The following is a 20,921-nucleotide window of genomic DNA, read 5'->3' on the forward strand; positions in this document are numbered from 1 at the left end:
GAACAAAATGTTTCTACTGCAGTCAGATGAGATCTCTTCAGCTTTCTTGCGTGGCATACACCGATTTGTTTAGATGGAACTCACAAGCTTCAACTGTTTGCAGTAGCAGGATTTTGAGCATGTAATCTTAAACTACTTATATTGATCACTTACAACTGATATGTTTCAGCTTAAAACTGTACTTTTGGCCTTGGCGGAGTAGTTCCTTCGAAGTATTATGAATCCGTAATATTTTTCTTGATCGCATATGTCAAGTAGTAGTTCATTACAGTTTACGAAATAGGAAGAACCACAAAGAACTAAAAAAATATTGATAGTTTTTTTTATCACAAAGGAAATTTCTTCATCGTAAAATTATATCTCTTGATAAATGATTTTGGCTTCAAAATTATCTTCATTAATATATCTCCAAAGGCATTATCAAATAATACTTTCTCTCTTGAAATCTTTAGTAAAATATTAGTAAGTGATTAAGTTGTGTGAACTTAACTTATGTACACCGTCCAGTTCGACAATAGCACTAAGCTGGGGAACGAACACAATAAATGCTTATCAAATGTGGGAATCTATTAGAGAAAAACGATTCAAATCCCCCTCCCTACATGTACGCAACTTTCACTCTACTTCAAATACATAGAAGAGTTACTCACCTTATCATGTCCCGAGGCAAAGGATGCTGATGCAGGATCTCGCTTTGTGTCGGAAGTATCCTGCAAAACGAAATTAAAAGAAGACTAGTAGGCATTTTACAAAATCGTGGAATCTTCTTCAGGCCTAAAAAAATTTTCTAACACATCGTAGTAAGTTTAAATGTAAACATCAGTGTTCTCAAAAAATCGCCAATGACCAGAAAAAGTTTTACTTGAAAAATGTTGGGGTCTTCAATCAATCCCACGGTATTCCTTTTCCCATCATCTTATGAATAAGAAGAGTATGCATAATAGTAAACGAAAGGAAACTTCAGTCTCAGCAACGACAAGTGCCATGCAAATTGAGGAAAGCATTTGAAAGAAAATTAAATTATCAGATCGTAATAAATCTGATATTATGACTACCATAGACCCCAATCACATCCCTAAGACATATAAAGACTTTTATATTTCAGTGTTCAATAGGGGAAACTCGGCAAATTTGGCAATATGGGAAATTTGGCAATATTCTTGTATTTCTTTTATTGCCAAATTTCCTCCAGAGCTTTAAGAAGTTCAATGACACCTTCATACAATGCAACATCTGACTGTACTTTAGTTTTCGTTTCATCCGAAACCACGCATTATAGTGGCAGATATTGTTACTAATAGAAAGAAGTGTTCAATACTTCCTGTAGACGTGGTGGTTGTATGGACATGTGTATACAAAGACGGAAAGAAAGTGTTGTTCATTACCTACGTTTGTTTGTGCATTACATATCAAAAACTGAGATTCCATATTATAAGGTAAGCCATTTATATAATTAATATTTTCTGTTACTACCTCATCAGGGCTTAGCTGGTTTTATGTTCTTCTTAGCAAAAAATGTCTTCTCCAGGGTAGTGTGAATTAGCCATTTTCCTTTATAGTGATATATTGCTGCTCTGTTTGAACAAGAATGTGTACTCGATGGTAAAATTTAAGAGTAGGGACGTATGAGGGATTTTTACAGTCTTCAATGCAGCACTGTGTGTGGTGTGTTGCAGATATGCCAATGGAACGAGGACATTATTCTGAAAAATATTCCAAAGTTGATTTGTAGGCTGTGGTTGGAAGTGTTTTGAAAGATAAACAGTCGACTTACAAGGCTTCTAAGAAGTACAATGTGCCCTTTAACAACTTAAAGAGGATTCAGTATGCATCCTCAGGACCTGATGACGATGTCATTCCCAAGAAAGGACGACCCCTAGCTCTAACCGTCGGGGAAAAGCAAAAACTGGTGACATATGTAATCAAAATGCAAGAACTTGGGTTTGGGCTATCGGCAAAAGAAATTAGAAGACAACCCTTCAATATAATTAATAAGAGTGGTCGGAAAAATCCATTCAATTTTTTTTTTTTTTTTTTTTTTTGTCACTGTAAATGAAGTCTTATAAACCTTGTACCTCTGTTTTATTTTGAAAAATTTGCTTTTTAATCCTATTGCCTAATTACCCCTGTACTATTGCCAGTTTATCCTGATGAAGTGCCAAATCTGCAAACATGTCATTTGTTATTTATTAGCGTATTATGTGTAAAGTAATTTAGATTTGTAGAATTTTCTTTCAGAGGTTTATTGGGATTTAATGTTTAAACACATTCCATAATAGAGGAATATCTAATTTCAGAATATGTAACTACAAACTGTGTCAAAATACAAATATTGCCAAATTAGACGAGTCTCCCCTATAAGAACCTTCAAATTGAGTAATGTAAAGTGCTTAAAATTGTATTTATTACTATTGATATTTCTCAATTACATTTTGCCTAAAATTTATAACTTACAGTATATCTAAGAACTTCTACTCAAATAAAATTAAGAATTAAGAAACTCAATTCTCTATATTCCTGTTACTAACACGATCTGCAATAAGTATTAATAATTATAATGAAGACAGCCAAGGATTATACTATAATGAGAAGACAGCAAAACACAACGGGAGAATTGAGAATTTGTATGAAGATGTGGCAAAGGTGATTTCTGACGAAACAGTGCCATATTTGAAATTTCTTTCCCCAGATGAATTTGAATAATTCATAAAAAAACCAGCACCAGACAAAAGAGAACTAAGAAGAAAACACAGATTATTTCTATTATTGTTATTACAAATATCATAATTATTATTTTAAGTACCATTATTATTATTATTATTATTATTATTATTATTATTATCATTATTATGATTATTATTATTATTCCAATTCACTGCGGGCTAAAGCAGGGAGATGCACTAACACCTTTACTTTTTAACTTCGCTTTAGAATATGCCATTAGGAAAGTTCAGGATAACAGAAAGGGTTTGGAATTGAACCGGTTACATCAGCTTCTTGTCTATGCGGATGACGTGAATATGTTAGGAGAAAATACACAAACGATTACTGAAAACACGGAAATTCTACTTGAAGCAAGTAAAGAGATAGGGTTGGAAGTAAATCCCGAAAAAACTAAGTACATGATTATGTCTCGTGATCAAAATATTGTACGAAATGGAACTATAGAAGTTGGAGATTTATCCTTCGAAGGGGTGGAAAAATTCAAATATCTTGGAGCAACAGTAACAAATATAAATGACACTCGGGAGGAAATTAAACGCAGAATAAATATGGGAAATGCGTGTTATTATTCGGTTGAGAAGCTTTTATCATCTAGTCTCCTATCAAAAAATCTGAAAGTTAGAATTTATAAAACAGTTATATTACCAGTTGTTCTGTATGGTTGTGAAACTTGGACTCTCACTTTGAGAGAGGAACATAGGTTAAGGGTGTTTGAGAATAAGGTGCTTAGGAAAATATTTGGGGCTAAGTGGGATGAAGTTACAGGAGAATGGAGAAAGTTACACAACGCAGAACTGCATGCATTGTATTCTTGACCTGAGATAATTAGGAACATTAAATCCAGACGTTTGAGATGGGCAGGGCATGTAGCACGTATGGGCGAATCCAGAAATGCATATAGAGTGTTAGTTGGGAGACCGGAGGGAAAAAGACCTTTGGGCAGGCCGAGACGTAGATGGGAGGATAATATTAAAATGGATTTGAGGGAGGTTGGACATGATGATAGAGACTGGATTAATCTTGCACAGGATAGGGTCCGATGTCGGGCTTAAGTGAGGGCGGCAATGAACCTTCGGGTTCCTTAAAAACCATTTGTAAGTAAGCATTATTATTATTATTATTATTATTATTATTATTATTATTATTATTATTATTATATTATTATTATATTGGGAGTAAAAGGGCACAGTACATCAGTTATTCGTAGACTTAAGAAATTCATGTGACTCTGTTAAGAGAGACGTTTTACTTAATACTCTTATTCAATTTATTATTTCCAAGAAACTAGTTCCATTAATTAAAATATGTCTGAGTGAAATTTACAGCAGAGTCCTTTTAGGCCAGTTTGTGTCTTACGCTTTTCAAATTCATTGGGTGTAAATCAACGAGATGCACTATCACCTTTACTTTTTAACTTTGTTGTAGATATGCCATTATGGAAGTCCAATAAAACTGGGTGGGCTTGGAATTGAACGAGTTACATCGGTTCCTTCTTCATGCGGATGGCATGAATGTGTTAGGAGAATACTCATAAACGATGAGGGACAACACGGGAAATTCAGTTGAAGCAAGTAAGGAGATAGGTTTGGAAGTAAATAACTCCCTCCCAAAAAAGTAGTTGATTATGTCTCGTGTCTAGAACATGGTACGAAATTAAAATATAAAAATTAAAAATTTATCCTTTGAAATGTGGGATAACTGAAATACCGTGGAGGAAGAGTAACAAAATATAACTGACACTTGAGAGGAAATTAAACGCAGAATAATATGGGAAATGTTTGTTATTATTCGGTTGTTCTGTATGGTTGTGAAACTGGGACTCTCACTTTGAGAGAGGTATAGAGGTTAGGATATTCGAGAATAAAGTGCATAGGAAAATATTTGGGTCTAAGAGGAATGAAGTTACAGGAGAATGCAGAAGTTACACAACGCAAAATTTCACGCATTGTATTCTTCACATTAAATGAATTTCTTTGAGATGGGAAGTGCATGTAGCACGTACAGGTGAATCTAGAAATGCATACAGAGTGTTAGTTGGCTTGAGGGGAAAATACCGTTGGGGAAACCAAAGTGTACTTGGGAGGATAATATTAAAATGTGGTCCTGCATACGAATGGGCCCTCAATTAATTTTCTGTTTTTGTTTCTTTCTACGTCAGAATTGAAAATCTAACATTTAAAACAAAAGTTTGTTGTCGATAGAAATAATTTCAACATTTTACAACGATTTCAAGTTAATATTATGAATTGCTCTTCTCTGGCTTTAAAGTTACGGTAAGTAACATTGAACGTAAAAATAATCATCATTCTAAAATCCAGAAATAACATTTTCAAGCAAGTCAAGATTTTATTTATCCTGTAAAATTATGAGTTCGGAATTGGCATCCCTAAGCGTGGCAAAAATTATGTTTATTTAACGACGCTCGTAACTGCAGAGGTTATATGAGCGTCACCAGTGTGCCGGAATTTTATTCCGCAGGAGTTCTTTTACATGCCAGTACATCTACTGACATGAGCCTGTCGCATTTAAGCACACTTAAATGCATCTACCTGGGACGGGGTCAAACCGCAACCTCGAGCACAGAAGACCAGAGCTATATCGACTACGCTACCCTCCGCATGGTCACAAATACATTTGAGGGAGGTGAGATATGATGGTACAGTAGGGACTGGATTAATCTTGCTCAGAATGGAGACCGATGTTCTGCTTATGTGTGGGCGGCAATGAACCTCCGGGTTCCTTAAAAGCCATTTGTAAGTTAGTGTCATTATTATATTATTAATATTATTATTATTATTTTTATTATTATTATTATTATTATTATTATTATTATTATTATTATTATTATTATTATTATTATTATTATTATTATTGAGTTTGGTATTCCCAAGAAACTACTTCGATTAATTAAAATCTGTCTCAGCGAAACGTACAGCAGAGTTCGTATAGGTCAGTTTCTGTCAGATGAGTTTTCAATTCACTGTGGGCTAAAGCAAGGAGATCCACTATCACCTTTACTTTTTAACTTTGCTCTAGAGTATGCAATTAGGAAAGTCCAGGATAACAGAGAAGGTTTGGAATTGAACTGGTGACATCAGCTGCTTGTCTATGCGGATGACGTGAATATGTTAGGAGAAAATCCACAAACGATTAGGGAAAACACGGGAATTGTACTGGAAGCAAGTAAATAGATAGGTTTGGAAGTAAATCCCGAAAAGACAAAGCATATGATTATGTCTCGTGACCAGAATATTGTACGAAATGGAAATATAAAAATTGGAAATTTATCTTTTGAAGAGGTGGAGAAGTTCAAATATTTGGGAGCAACAGTAACAAATATAAATGATACTCGGGAGGAAATTAAACGCAGAATAAATATGGGAAATGCCTGTTATTATTCGGTTGAGAAACTTTTATCATCCAGTCTGCTGTCAAAAAATCTGAAAGTTAGAATTTATAAAACAGTTATATTACCAGTTGTTCTGTATGGCTGTGAAACTTGGACTCTCACTTTGAGAGAGGAACAGAGACTACGGGTGTTTGAGAATAAGATTCTTAGGAAAATATTTGGGGCTAAGAGGGATGAAGTTACAGGAGAATGGAGAAAGTTACACAACGCAGAACTGCACGCATTATATTCTTCACCTGACATAATTAGGAACATTAAATCCAGACGTTCGAGATGGGCAGGGCATGTAGCACGTATGGGCGAATCCAGAAAAGCATATAGTGTGTTAGTTGGGAGGCCGGAGGGAAAAATACCTTTAGGGAGGCTGAGACGTAGATGAGAAGATAATATTAAAATGGATTTGAGGGAGGTGGGATATGATGATAGAGAATGGATTAATTTTGCTCAGGATTGGAACCAATGGCGGGCTTATGCGAGGACGGCAATGAACCTCCGGGTTCCTTAAAAGCCAGTAAGTAAGTAAGTAAGTAATTAAATAAGTAAGTAAGTAAGTAAGTAGGTAAGTAAGTAAGTATTATTATTATTATTATTACCACTACGTATGTGTTTGTACTAATTATAGATCTAGATGAGTGGAAGAGGAGGTTTGTAACCTTTGAAGCACTGTTATCATAATATTGATGCCAAAATATGAAATATATTTAGTTTCCATATTATAAAAAAATGCACAAATTCAAATTAAATCCCTACTGTTCTCCCCATATCAACAAAACTTGGAAAACTACAGCGTGAATATCAATAGCTATATCTTTTACGATAATAGTATCTTCTGTATTTTTAACATTAGCATTACATCGATTTTATTTATTAGACCAGTTTTTTTTTCTCCTGAAAAGTTATGTTTTTTTGGGCAGGGCATAGTTGCGCCCCACGGTCAGATAAAATGCAGCAGATAAAAAAGGGTCCCTGTTTTGTGGCATAGTTGCGCCCTGTTCCCATCAGGTAGAGAAAAGGGGATGACATAGTTGCGCCCCGATGAAATAGGTAGAGAAAAATACACTACGGAAACCCGAGCCTTGTAATCAACCAACCTTATTGATTTCTTATGAGATTTAATATTCATTATCGATACCGTTAAAATGAACACCATGAAGTTGGCAATATTTTGTTAACTATATTTATACTATTTATGAATAGATTATCGATAGCCTACCGTTAAAATGAACACCATGAAGTTGGCAGTACTTTATTAACTGTTTTTCTACTGTTTATGCAGTAATTATCAATAGCCTACCGTTAAAATGGACACCATGAAGTTGGTAGTACTTTATTAACTGACATATTGAAATGAATGACCTGTTGGAATATGGGGCCTAAGCAGTCTTGACATTTTGTTAGTGATTTTCACACCGTCTGTTGCGTATATAGAGGTTAATTTAAAATGAATGTTAAGTTTAGTGAAAAGGGTAAAGAGTTAATAATTCACAATGGTTCTAAGTTTCAATTTTCGAAACCCTATACCGTAGGGTTAAGATATCGATGTACAAACAAAAAATGCAGTTCATTTATTGTGTGTGATCGATAAAAAAGTGTTACCGGTATTTTAAATAGTAAAATTGATCATATGCTAGGGCTACATGATTTCAATGCAGCTATCACTGTAATATTTGTATGTAATTTGTTTATATTATGACAATAACTCTCGTGTGTACTATGTCCATTGGGGCGCAACTATGCCATGTCCATTCAGCTACCTGGTTTCTTCGGGGCGCAATTATGCCATGTCCATTCTGCTACCTGGTTTCTTCGGGGCGCAACTATGCCATGCCTAGGCCTCCCAATTGACAGCGGGGCGCAACTATGTCATATCGTTTTTTTTATTTACACTACTTATCTATCTCATGTGCAATGTGTCAGCTCTTTCCAAATTATATACTTAATAGGGATATACAGTCTATAGCTCATTTCGAATCTCAGTTACGAATAAGAAGTATTCTTTCTTTTTTTTTCCAGGGCCGTATTCATAGACATTCTTAGCGCGGACTTCCGGTGGATGATCGGCGAACCAACGTTTTTCGTATTCATAAACCAGTGTTAGCGATATAATATAATATGAATTCCGTACAAGTAACCAGTCGATAGCCGGGGCTAGTTTAGCATTCTCGTAGCGCGGACTAGCGAAATGTCTATGAATAGCATCCTAGTCTTCATATTTATATGTGTAAAAACAATGGAGATATTTGATCTTTTCCACTGTCAAATGCTGCTTCATTAAACAAAACTTCAATTAATTCATGGTGTTAAGACAAAAAAGGAGAATATCGCCACAATATTCCATGTTATTTGAATAAAAGGGGCAGAAGAGGGCGCAAGTATGATGTCTAAATTCTAACAGTTACTGTCAATCAAAATATTTTAACCAAATGACACCTTCCTCAAGCTCAATTCTCTGTTCAATTGGCAGATGTTCCGTGAAGAATCACACACAATTACGGCCTCCTGAGTGCTAGTCATCAGTTTTGAGGTATGCAGATTCCCATCCAGACGAGGGTGACGGGCTTTAAAAGTATTAAAATTCCAAAGCATGGAAAGAAGGAAAGTTGAAAATTCTGAGTTGACATCTGTGTCATATAAAAGAACCCTGTTCTTAAAGAAGAGAGTTCTTAGCAAAATTTATGGGCCATTTCACGAAACTGTAGCTAGCATAATAGGGGCTCATATAATCTGTTATCATATCATTAAGTTCCTTAAAATTCACCTGACAAAGAAAGAGAACATCACAATGGAAGTCTTGTTTGCGAATAAAAGCAAATTTCGAAGAATTTTACATTGAAGAAACATTTACCATTCACTTCGCTTACAAAGAAAAACATATAATGAAAAATAATATTTTATGACATCGGTTTTTTAATATTTGGAATAATATTATACTAATAATTTCAAAAATATACACTTTCTTCAAATTATATTGTATTAATAAATAGTTTAATAATATAGTGTAAAGTGTTCCACGTACCGATTTACGTTTCCTACGTCTGGAACACAGGCGAAACCACGACAAAAACCGGTGCTGGAAACGTAAACAATTTACCATTATGAGTACAGGAAATCCTAGAAAGTAGATGTTCTTCGAATAGGTGCTTTAATCTTCAAAGATATCTGACCTATCATATTCTGTTAGTATAAGCGAAATTTCTAACCACGCCATAGGCTAAATAAAAACCAAAGATGTAACTATTTGACAAACTTTTAAATGGTTCCGTTAGTTCTCAATAGGAAACACTATTACTGGGATAGTTAAAGATGAGTTAGGTAAAATGCTGACGTAATTTAGGTATTAAGTATCTTCATAATTAACAATATCAGCGGTTTCTCGCTGAATCTAGTACTCTTTACAATCAATAGAGAGGAATGAAATTTTGAATTCTATAATGTTGGTGTTCACTTCAGATTGAGGTTCTGGCTGATACGCACATCCATTATCAGGCAGTACATCTCACTTGACGGTATGTGTTAAAGGAAGAACAATTGTTCGTATGCATCTGAAGTCAGATTAGTGTAGCCTAATATGTAGCTAATAGGATATGTATGCAAAGGATCTGGCCACTCTACACCATTATCCCTTGGCCTAGTTGCCTCATAAGTGGTGCCTTGTTGGTATCACTTGTGAGGTTGAAATCTGTCTTCGGACAGTTGACTAAACAACAACAATAAGAATGTGGGTACCTATAGTCGCGACGCTGTTATTTCCGGCGTGACTCCACCTCTTTTCTTACGTCTTAGGAAGTGAAGGCTCTATAAAGTCTAGGTAGGTAGTATCGTTCGCCATTTTTGTTGTTTCGTTCCCGAGCTACCATACGAGGAATCTATTTGCCACACCGTTAAACATTATCATGTCGTAGCTCCTATGATAATAAATCAAACACACTGTAATTCAGCAAATAATTGAGCGGAAAATAACGTCTTCGTGTGCTTTCTGCGAACGCCAACGAAAGAGCCAAAATGGCGGGCGATTATATTAAGTATTTATCGAGCCTTAAGAAATTAATAACGTCTTCATAAGCGAATGACAAGACGCACACGTTTAAATGTAGCCGACCTGCAACGCGATTGGCTGCCGGAAATTAGAGCGACGGGACTATATATTTATGCACTATTGGCGAAACTGACTGCCATCTTCGCCATCTATTCATAGAAGTAATAACTAAAGAAGCCTCATTTACACAAGAAAATTATCGATCAATAATTTTTAGTATGTGTCAGATATCTTTGAACACCAGTGTACCGAAGAAGATGTCGTAATACGTTTCTTTTGGCCAGAGAATATGGAGCAATCAGCAGGACGGTGGATTGAGACCATAACTTAATAATCAATGAATTCTAAAACTGAACTGGGCGAAGAAGAAATTTGCTAAGAATAACTGTATTAATTGAGATGTATAGTAAATTTGTTAAGAAATGTGTTTTTATGTGTTTACTACAAAATGTATTAAAGTTCGATTAATGAATTATCTTGATAAACATTGCTGATTGCTCCATTAAGTGATAATCAATTTGGTTTTCGGAAAAAATTCAGTACAGATAACGCAATATATCAAGTTACTAACAAATTTGTTAGAGAATTTGATCAAGGTAATGTATTGGTATTATCCTGGACATAAGAAAAGCATTTGATACAGTGAAACATGATATCTTAATTGAGAAATTAGACTTATTAGAAATCAAAGGTAATGCTTTAAACTTAATAAAATCGTATCTTAACGACAGAATTAAAATAACGAAAATTCACCATTATTCAAGTGAACCTTCAATTATTTATATAGGTGTTCCCCAAGGCACAGTTCTAGGCCCTATTCCATTTTTAATATATATTAATGACTCATTAAAAATTTACTTACAACAATACAATGGTGTTCACTATTCTTATATAGATAACACAGTTTTAATTTTTGATGGAAAAACCTGGTATGATGCATATAATAATTCAAATAATGGACTTAAATTAATAAAAAAAAATGGTTTGACATAAACTATCTTTCTATCAACGAAAATAAAACCATAATTATTACATTCTCATTATCTGAAAAATGTACTATACCTCCTACATCTATATTAAGTATTAAATTACATAATTCTGATTGTTGTCTTATACAGTGTAAATGTTCCATTATTAAAGAGTCGCTGAAGTTAAGTATTTAGGCATAATTTTCGATAATCATTTAAAATGGAACCAACACATTAATTACCTTTGTAATAAATTACGTAAAATAGTATATTATTTTGTCTTATTGGGGAATTACTTGTCAATAATTTTATTACGCACAATATATTTAACTTTATTTCAATCGGTAATTATGTATGGGATATTAGGATGGGGTAGCTCATTTAAATCCAATTTCAATCCACTTTATTTATTACAGAAGAAAATAATTTAAATATGTCTTCATAAACCTATTGATTTTCGATCTCAAAAATTGTTTTTAAGACTTTAATGTACTTAACATAAGACAAATTTATTATATTGTATTAATAAAATTCATACATAAAAATCGAAATAATTTTGAATTGTATTCTCATAGTTATGACACAAAAGGTATGAATTCTTTACAATTGTTTGAACCAAAATGCAACACTGTTACAGTATTTAATCATAGTAGTAATTTAGGCCCAAGAATATATAACAAATTTATATTTGAATATCCTAATCTTATCAATTCTAATAGTCCTAGTATTAAATTTAAAAAGTTATGTATGGATTTTATAAAAATTGAAAAATTGTAAATTTAAATTTATATATTATAATTGCATAGTAGACATAAGACAAATTGTATTGTATACTTATTAATTTTAATTCAGGAATCCGCTAAAGTTTTTTTTGTATATATTAGGCTATATTTTATGTTACGATTATTAGCAAAATAAAAATACATAAAAAGAAATAAAATAAAAATAAAATATGTTCAAAATATGTTACGTTAAATATTTTGTTATTTTACTATTATATTGTTAAAGTACTAATGGGATTGGTTAATTAATATTTTAAAATTTAGATTTATAAAAGGATGTCGATAATACGAGTATGTGGAGACTGAGAATACGACATAGAATAGGAAATATTGTAGAATGCTGGGTTTGCGGTGAAAGGCCTACCCTTGGTAGTAAACTATAAATGAATGAATGTATGTATTTATAAATGGAGAAGTGAGAGTACAAAATCGATTTCTTTTTTTTTAAGTCGCTAAACGCAAAGATATAACAAGCTTATATTTAATTAAAATATTATATTTTAATCCATATTTTATTAATTTTTTTACTTAACAGTTTTAAGAAGTACCCACAAAGTAAACTAACACAATAACATTACACATTTTTGTAAAAACAAACTCTATTCTTACAACAATGATAACAGTTGAATAAATTAGGTAAAAAGGAAAACAATCTGCTAAAATAACATGAAATATAATATTTCCACCCTGAATTACTCACACGCAAATTTGTGCCTAAAATACGAAGAGTCTCCTAGTAATAATGAGAACCAACCAAACATTCATATTGTCATCCATTGATAGCGTTCTGCAAACACATCTTTCTCCAATCTTTCCTATTCTTTTTCCATCCTCTTAATCTCCGAATATGGTCCATATAATTTGACATATTCTTCTTCTCTGAACTCTTCTCCCGTTAACCATTCCTTCCAGTAAATCCTTCAGTAGGCAGTTCCTTCTCAGTCAGAGACCCAACCAATCCCTTTTCCTTTTCCTGATCAGTTTCAGCATCATTCTTTCTTCACTCACTTTTTCCAACCCAGCTTCCTTTCTTATTCTGATTGTCCATTTCACATGCTCCATTCTTCTCCATATACACATTTCAAATTCTTTTGGTCGTTTCTCTTCACTTCGTCGTAATGTCTATATTCCAAGTTCGCAGTTTTTCTTCGTAAAGATAAATACGGTAGCTTCCCTTTGCTTTCCGCACACCACTCTCTCTTTAGCACCTTAAAAGCTGCCAGTGGACCCCAACGTGTAGGTGATGAGAGTGCATTTGAGTAATTAGCCCTCCAAGATAAGGAAAATTGTTATGGATTTTCTCAAAACACAGATTCCTCGACAGTTTGTCTTCTCGAAACAGACATTCAATGTAATATGAATTCTCAGTAATGTATTTTTAAAATGCTTTAGCTAATGATAGTATTTCAAAGGTTCAAGACGTCCTTCTTCATGCTGACCATAATCTACTTTGGCCAGGTAATTGTGTTAAATTTTATTTGGATACAGGTTTGATTTTAATATCTCAACTTCAACGTGTTGTCCAATGAAGGTGTCCGCCACTGATAACAGTAGGCCTACTTTGTTGTTTGATTATCTTTAAGCCAACACTCGTTGGGTTGTAATTTTAGATAACATGAAAAGTAATAATTGAAATCAATTTATCCTTAAAATATTATTGCTACAAAATATATGACAACAAAGTAGCTTTTAGATGGCAATAGAATGAATCTTGTGGGCTGTGATCGGAAACGTGAACGCCAAAGTTGAAACTTGGCCAACTCTCCGTTCCCGATCCCGAGCTCTGACAAGCTTTTCGTTAATTGTGAATGCTCACATTTAAATGTACACATTTTAACAATTTTACCGTTTTCGTTTTCAAAGGTTCAAGACGTCCTTCTTCATGCTGACCATAATCTACTTTGGCCAGGTAATTGTGTTAAATTTTATTTGGATACAGGTTTGATTTTAATATCTCAACTTCAACGTGTTGTCCAATGAAGGTGTCCGCCACTGATAACAGTAAGCCTACTTTGTTGTTTGATTATCTTTAAGCCAACACTCGTTGGGTTGTAATTTTAGATAACATGAAAAGTAATAATTGAAATCAATTTATCCTTAAAATATTATTGCTATTTCATTATTACACATTTATTTTAATAATATTCATTTCCTTCTTATTAGAATTAATGATGGTTCACAATAAACCGGGAACGAGAACCAGAATGAAAACGAGAAGCAGATGAAGTGAATATGAAAATGTTTTATTCACAATAAACCGAGAACGTAGACGACTATGCATATCGATATGCATGTCAATAACGATATATAAAGTCGGTATTACGCATTCTGATGTTATTCGTGTATAATTGACCAATGGCATTCTCTCATGAGTACGAGGCAGCCAACGTAAACACAGGTTAACCAACTTCGAAATTTCAACTGAAACATTTCATTAGGTACGGTACTATAAATATGCCCATCCATCTTTATTATCACAACCTATTTTAAATCTACCATAACGTAAAATAATTAGAGAAGAAACATTTGTAATAGAACAAAAATGAACAACAGCAGTTATTGAATTGAAGCATGAATATGTAGTGTGTAATACAACCAATACAGTAATAAAATATGATTCCCTTACGATGGGTGTTCAAAGATGCAGCTATTGATAGCCACGTATTCTCCTTCATTTTCTCATCTTTATACGAGGCGCGCCGCTTATCGTAAACGTAAGGATTTTCCTCAACACTCAATATTAGAATCTCATCAAATAAAACTTGCTCCATGATGCACAGCACAGAACAAAATAATGCATAGGTTATGTCACGGTCTTCTTGCTACAAAATATATGACGACAAAGTAGCTTTTAGATGGCAATAGAATGAATCTTGTGGGCTGTGATCGGAAACGTGAACGCCAAAGTTGAAACTTGGCCAACTCTCCGTTCCCGATCCCGAGCTCCGACAAGCTTTTCGTTAATTGTGAATGCTCACATTTAAATGTACACATTTTAACAAGTTTACCGTTTTCGTTTTCGTTCCGATTCTCGTTTCCGGTTTATTGTGAACCAGCCTTTAGTTTCATTATTACACTTTAAAACTCGGTATCATTCTCGTAGTACAATTCGCCCACTTTTCTTCCATTTTAATCTCCGCTCACGAGTATTTTTATCAGCTTTCTGCGTTGTATTATTAAGTTACGCTTCTTCTAATATGACCAGGGACATCACTTCATTTTTACTTCAATTTTTATTGTACCTGAGTTTTTTAATCTACTTCACTCCCACCCCTTCTACTAGTGAACTTCCACCCGTCTTCCGCACAGAACCAAGGCCGCATATGCAAAGTCGTCTTACGGTCACAGTAAACAGTACTGAGTGAGTGAGTGAGTGAGTGAGTGAGTGAGTGAGTGGGTGAGCGAGTGAGTGTGTGGGTGGGTGAGTGAGTGAGTGGGTGGGTGGGTGGGTGGGTGAATGAGTGAGTGAGCGAGCGAGTGAGTGGGTGAGTGAGTGGGTGGGTGAGTGGATGAGTGAGTGAGTGGATGAGTGAGTGAGTGAGTGAGTGGGTGTGTGAGTGAGTGGATGAGTGAGTGAGTGGGTGAGTGAGTGGGTGAGTGAGTGGGTGAGTGAGTGAGTGAGTGAGTGAGTGAGTGAGTGAGTGAGTGAGTGAGTGAGTGAGTGAGTGAGTGAGTGAGTGAGTGAGTGAGTGAGTGAGTGAGTAGGTGGGTGGGTGGGTGGGTGGGTGGGTGGGTGAGTGAGTGAGTGAGTATAGTACGTTCCAGTGAAAAAAGGACATTCATTATTTAATCATATTTTCGTACAGGTACTGTGCGTTCTTTTAGTTACGTCGCATCCCGATTTTCCTCACCCGCTTCCGCTGGGCTGTCCTAGCCCTGTTTTGAAAATATTTTCTGTTAGGAATTGGAAGTCTACGTAATATTATACAACTGCTTAAAATAACTTAAATAAGAGGACCTCGTTAAGTAATTAACTGTCACGTCATTTCTACGATCCAACGACATAAACATTTGGACGGACAGTAGATAGTATGTCTGAGTAAATTTATCTGTGCGGATCGGGCAGAAGTGAATATTGAATTTACAGTACGTAAGGTACTCTTTTATAGAGTAGGTACGGAATTATGACAACATGAGTTACTGGTACGAAGGACGAAACCGGAAATTGGAATTGGGTACAATAGGCTATAGTGCGATAATATGCACAAAAGAATTGAAGCCTCTATCGAAATAAATAGGCACAGTTATTTTGCTCATTTGATGCATTTGCATAATTCATTCGTTAATTTTGTATTATTAAGGGATTATTAAAATTGTTTATAATATATTATTTTAATGTAATTTATTGTAATTAAATCTTTTTCCATAACAAAGGAACAAAATGCTTCTACTGCGGTCAGATGAGATCTCATCAGCTTTCTTGCGTGACCTACATCGATTTGTTCAGATGGAACTTCCTCATCCTTTACCACTGATATGACTTAGCTTAAAACTGTATAGGACTATATAGCCTTGGCGAGGTTAGTTTCTTCGAAGTATTATAAATCCATTATCTTTTTCTTGATCCCATATGTGAAATAATAGTTCATTACATTTTATTAAATCGATACAAAGAACTACGTAGCCTACATGCAACCAAATATATTCATGCAATATTATTATTTGATAAAGCAAATATGTTTATCGTAGAATTTTACCTCTTGATATAAATGATTATTGTTTTCAATTAATGTTTATTAAAATACATCAGCAAAGAGGTTATCAAATAACATTTTCTCCCTTGAAAACTTTAGTAAAATGTTAACAAGAGAATAAATTGTGTGCACTGTCCAGTTCGACAACAGCACTAACCAAGGGAACAAATACAATAATTCCTTATGAAATGTGGAAATCTATTAGAGAAATAACGTCGCAGGTGAATTTCAAAAGCCCTTCCCTACCTGTACGCAACTTCCACCCTAATTCAGTTGCTAGAATTTGGAACTCGCTTCCGAATGATGTAAGGGGTTGTTGGACAATAACTTCATTTAGGCCAAAATTACATAAATTCTTACTTAACAGATTAATTGCTGATTAATATTTGTTACTTATAATGAAACTAACATCTGTGCATTATTATTATTATTATTATCATTAATTTCTCTAAATAGATTTACAAAACCTCTAATGGCAATTACATTAATTTTATCATTATAGAAATATATTTTAGATTTATATATATTTTTTTTTATCCCTGTAACATAGTCCTAGTAAGCTTATATTAAATTCATTTTCATAATTTTACTAGCTATCTCAAATCTCAAATTAATCATAATTGATTGAATTAAATTAGCTCATAAATTAAGTTACTACTTTACCTTATAGGTTTATCTAAATTTAAATAAATATGTAGTCTACTAGTCGTTAAAACTTAACTGAAGAATATAGCTGGAGAACCTTTAAGTGTAGTGTAAATATTTGTAATTTAAATAAGTATTGTATTGATTAAGGCTGGTTGAGTGGAAGAGAAGGCCTTATGGCCTTAACTCTGCCAGCGAAAATAAAACATTATTATTATTATTATTATTATTATTATTATTATTATTATTATTATTATTATTATTAATTCATACAAATGGAAGAGTTACTCACCATCGGACCCCGCACCGATTTTTTGTTGGGCGACATAGGTTGTTCGTTTTCCTTTCCTGCGTTTGCCTCGAAGGTGTCCTGAGAAACGAAATCAATAGAAGATTAGCACGAAATTTACAAAAGCGTGGAATCATCTTTAGGCCTAATGAATTTTCCAGAACGAAATATGCGTATTGCAATAGGGTGCAATGCTGACTTCAGTGTTCTAAACAAGTAACCAATGACCACAAAAAGTTTTATTTGAAAAATGTTGGAGCCTTCAATCAAACCCATAGCGTTCTCTTGTCAAAACATCTTACGAACGAGAAGAGAATGCCTAATAGTAAACAAAAAGAAACTTCAGTCTCAGGAGCGAGAAGTGTCATGGAAATTGGAAAAACCATATCAAAGAAAATTAAATTATCAGATCATAAGAAATCAGACATTTTGACTGTCATAAACATTAATCACATCCCTAAAACATATCAGACTCTTATACTGGGTGTTCAGTTCAAAGTGTGTCATGGCTCGCTGTATGCTGTCATATGGCTAGTCGATGAGCCTAGAGAATTCAATCTTCCTACACTTCCGCAGCAGAGGTGTATTACCTATGAGTGAGAGAAGTTGCATAGCGAGGACGGCGTTCATTCTGAAGAGTACCTACTGATATGTACGGCAACGCCGGTAGTGGCAGGAATGTGAACTGTTTGAAAACATGTACTGAGGTGGGTTTTTTACTTACTGTCAGGATATGGGGAGAGGGTTAAGACGATTTCTTACGTATTTGTTAACATTAACATGGACGGTCAACATAGACACGGAGCATTTGATTTGTGTTGTGGAATGTTGCCGTACGCAACCGATAACAAATACTCTGCGTACGACTTGGCCTCGCAAAACACAGTTCGAAAGAGGTTATGGTAGCACACAGACCGTACAGACCGCCATCTGTTGCTACGACGTTCAAGTTACACGTTTTCAAGTTCAGATTGAACCCCTTGATTAATAGGCAACTTCTCTGACATAAAAGCTGAAACTCGCTTCAAATCGCTGATTCACAACAGTGACGTCATGACACACTTTGTAATGAACACCCAGTATTTCTGTGTTCAATATAACATTATCAAATTGAGTAACGTAAAGTGCTTAATAGTTTTTTTTATTATTAATCATATTTCTCAAATATATTTTGCCTAAAATTTATAACCTATCTCTAAGTATTTCTATTGAAATAAAATTGAAGATTTAAAGAATTCATTTCTCTATACTCCTGTAAAAAACACGAACTACAATAGATATTAATAATTCTAATGAAGGCAGCAAAGAAATATATACTGTAATGAGAAGACAGTGGAATAGAATGAAGAGTTTGAGAATTTGGATATAGAAGTGGCAAAAGTGATTTCTGATGAAAAAGTGCCATATTTGAAATTGCTGTCCCCAGATAAAATTGAATAATTAATAAAATACAAGCAACAGGCGAAAGAGAATTAAAACAAAGCTCAGATCATTACTGTTATTATTATTATTATTATTATTATTATTATTATTATTATTATTATTATTATTATTATCATCATCATCATTATTACTACCAATTTTATTGGCATTATTGGGACAATCAATGAAGTTTTAGGCGTAATAGATCGGCTATTGATCATATTCTTTATATTCGACAGATATTGAAGGATAATTCGCAATATGAGTTTGCACTACATCAGCTATTTGTAGATTTAGAAAGTCATATGACTCGGTTAAGAGAGGTTTTATATAATACTCTTATTTAATTTACAAGTACTATTCATAAGAAACTAGTAGCATTAATTAAAATAATAAAATTTACAGCAGAGTCATTATCAAAGCTCGGAACTTGGGGACTTGCGTGTCGTGCGCTTGAGTAAGGTTACAGGTACAGCGTACACAAAGCTCACGCTGCAAGAGCTCAGGGACAGTCGTGTGTACTAAGAAAGTGGTCACATCGAATGACAGGAAGACGGACGAAGAAACTGTGTCATGTCGAAGCCAATGACATTAAGAGAATTACAGGTAAATGGTCTGTCTGAGGAATGAGAAAATACGTGTTATTCGAATGGGTGTTATGGAAGTTTGAAAATACATTTCTTAAATTTTAGGTACAGAATTTCGTGGAGGAATTCTGAGGAGATACATTATTTTCTTCGAATGAAGAGTTTATATTTTGTAAGTTGTGCCACACATAAACTAGAGCTGGAAACGGGCATTCATTGAAAGACATTGCAGTCCTTTAAATTGATGGAAAATTTGTCCATAGCCATGGATCAAGTCGTAGAGGGACCTTCCCTAGTAGTGATACACTAATTGAAAACTATTTGCGAGAAAAATTTAGGATATAAGTTACTCATCTTTCTCAGATACGAGATCTGCTGAAAATCGAACAGGAAACAGTGACAGTGAAAATATTCAGTATTTTATTTAGGCCCAAGACTTTATAATAAAATTTCAAAACATTTTCCAAATTTGAAATTTTTTAAAATTGAAACTTTTAAAAAAGAAATTTGTAAAATTATCCATGATATATAATAGTAACAAATGTACTTTTTTACCTTTTATTTCTATCGACTATATTCATGTTTTTATTGAATATTACTGGCTTCTGTCGGATTGTCAATTTATATTAAATGTGTATTTTTCTCTCGTTTACTCTTTCTTCTTTATTCTTGCTCTTGTGTTGTATTTATTGGTTTGAATTAAGTTACTTACTGTATTTAGTAAACTGTCCTTGTAAATTTTATGTTATATTATTCACTAAGACCACACAGTACACGTGCCTGGCTCTTACGGTAGTGGCTAGAAACATTTTTATTTTATAAATGCAATTTGTACTCACTAGGTAGCTAGTTAAAATAAATAAAATAAAAAAATTTTAAGTTTCCTCCCGTCACTTCATATGACGTGGAAATAAGTTTCCTTTGTTTCAAATCATGTTTAACTAAGAGACGAAGAATTTATGGGTTCAAAAATCTTCGAATGCATGTAGTCATACACTGTAATAAAATGTACAGAGCAGAACTGTAAATTTGATGTATTTTGCATGTTTATTTATATATATGCTATAAAATTAGGTGTTTCAACCTATCATAATATTACATTATGTTGTTCCAGCCAGGAACCACTTTTATAGCAGACCTGACAGTACCTCTGTGCTGGAAGCGGGAGTTTGTTGACATTGAAGTCCGGTCGCTTAGCCAAGTTCAAAGACATAAGTCCCCAAGTTCCGAGCTTTCCGACGCTTTTCAAATTCACTGCGGTGTAAATCAAGAGATGCACAATAACCCTTATACTTTCAACTTGTTGTGATATATGCCATTATGCAAGTCCAAGGAAATCTGGTTGGTTTGGAATTGAACGGGTTA

At 33.9% G+C, this 20,921-nt stretch overlaps 1 long non-coding RNA gene across 1 annotated transcript; it reads right to left on the reverse strand.

Annotated features, from left to right (window-relative positions):
- Positions 1-671: 671 nt before the first annotated feature.
- On the reverse strand, positions 672-17,626 carry LOC138693715 (uncharacterized). Its single transcript, XR_011330398.1, has 3 exons — positions 17,551-17,626; positions 9,150-9,203; positions 672-710 (listed from the first exon to the last, which is right to left on the reverse strand). It is a non-coding gene; the product is annotated as an uncharacterized lncRNA (long non-coding RNA).
- Between the last annotated feature and the right edge of the window lie 3,295 nt (positions 17,627-20,921).

This window comes from Periplaneta americana, unplaced genomic scaffold (genome assembly GCF_040183065.1).
Source record: "Periplaneta americana isolate PAMFEO1 unplaced genomic scaffold, P.americana_PAMFEO1_priV1 scaffold_18, whole genome shotgun sequence".
NCBI classification, from domain to species: domain Eukaryota; kingdom Metazoa; phylum Arthropoda; class Insecta; order Blattodea; family Blattidae; genus Periplaneta; species Periplaneta americana.